The sequence below is a fragment of the Gorilla gorilla genome, chromosome 5, assembly GCF_029281585.2.
Source record: "Gorilla gorilla gorilla isolate KB3781 chromosome 5, NHGRI_mGorGor1-v2.1_pri, whole genome shotgun sequence".
Taxonomy (NCBI): Eukaryota; Metazoa; Chordata; class Mammalia; order Primates; family Hominidae; genus Gorilla; species Gorilla gorilla.
In genome coordinates, this window is record NC_073229.2 from 6,433,945 (window position 1) to 6,436,131 (window position 2,187).

A 2,187-nucleotide genomic window follows, 5' to 3' on the forward strand; every position below is an offset into this window, starting at 1 on the left:
ACACCGCTATCTGTATGAACATGCAAATATCTACACAGATATCTGTATATCAATGGAAATATCTACACTGCTATCTCTATAAACATGGTAATAACTACACTGCTATCTGTATAAACATGGAAATATCTACACCGTCATCTCTATGAACATGGAAATATCTACACCGACATTTGTATGAACATGGAAATATCCACACCGCTATCTGTGTAAACATGGAAATGTCTACACCGCTATCTGTGGAAACATGGAAATATCTACACCGCCATCTGTGTAAACATGAAAATATCTACACCGCCATCCCTATAAACGTGGAAATATCTACACTGCCATCTGTATGAACATGGAAATATCTACACCGTCATCTCTATAAACGTGGAAATATTTACACCGCTATCTGTATGAACTTGGAAATATCTACACTGCTCTCTGTATAAAATTGAAATTATCTACACCAATATCTCTATAAACATGGAAATATCTACACCACCATCTGTATAAACATGGAAATATCTATACCGCTATATGCATAAACATGGAAATATGTACACCGCCATCTCTATGAACATGGAAATATCTACACCGCCATCTGTACGAACATGGAAATATCTATACCGCCATCTGTATGAACATGTAAATATCTACACCGCCATCTGTATGAACATGGAAATATCTTCACCGCTAACTGTATGAACATGGAAATATCTACACCGCTATCTGTATGAACATGGAAATATCTACACAACTATCTGTATGAACATGCAAATATCTACACAGCTATCTGTATATCAATGGAAATATCTGCAATGCTATCTCTATAAACATTGAAATAACTACACTGTTATCTGTATAAACATGTAAATATCTACACCGCCACCTGTATGAACATGGAAATATCTACACTGCCATCCGTACGAACATGGAAATATCTACACCGCCATCTGTATGAACATGTAAATATCTGCACTGCCATCTGTATGAACATGGAAATATCTACACCGCTAACTGTATGAACATGGAAATATCTACACCGCTATCTGTATGAACATGGAAATATCTACACCGCTATATGTATGAACATGGAAATATCTACACAGCCATCTGTATGAATATGGAAATATCTACACCGCCATCTGTATGAACAAGTAAATATCTACACCGCCATCTGTAAGAACATGGAAATATCTACACCGCTAACTGTATGAACATGGAAATAACTACACCGCTATCAGTATGAACCTGGAAATATCTACACCGCTCTCTGTATAAACATGGAAATATCTACACCGCTATCTGTATGAACATGCAAATACCTACACAGCTATCTGTATATCAATGGAAATATCCACACTGCTATCTCTATAAACATGGAAATAACTACACTGCTATCTGTATAAACATGGAAATATCTGCGCCGCCACCTATATGAACATGGAAATATCTACACTGCCATCCGTACGAACATGGAAATATCTACACCACCATCTGTATCAACATGTAAATATCTACACCGCCATCTGTATGAACATGGAAATATCCACACCGCTAACTGTAAAACATGGAAATATCTACACCGCTATTGGTATGATCATGGAAATTACTACACCGCTATCTGTATGAACATGTAAATATCTGCACCATCTGTATGAACATGGAAATATCTACACCGCTATCTGTATGAACATGGAAATATCTACACCACTATCTGTATGAACATGGAAATACCTACACCGCTATCTGTATGAACATGGAAATATCTACACCGCCATCTGTATGAACATGGAAATATCTACACCGCTATCTGTATGAACATGGAAATATCTACACCGCTATCTGTATAAACATGGAAATATCTACACTGCTATCTCTATAAACATGGAAATAACTACACTGCTATCTGTATCAACATGGAAATATCTACACCGCCATCTCTATGAACATGGAAATATCTACACAGCCATCTGTATGAACATGGAAATATCTTCACCGCCATCTGTATGAACATGGATGTATCTACACCGGCATCTGGATGAACATGGAAATAACTACACTGCTATCTGCATGAAGATGGAAATATGTACACAGCTATCTGCATATACATGGAAATATCTACACAGATTTCTATATAAATATAGAAATAACTACAGCGCTATCTCTATAAACTTCGAAATATCTACACCACCATCTGTA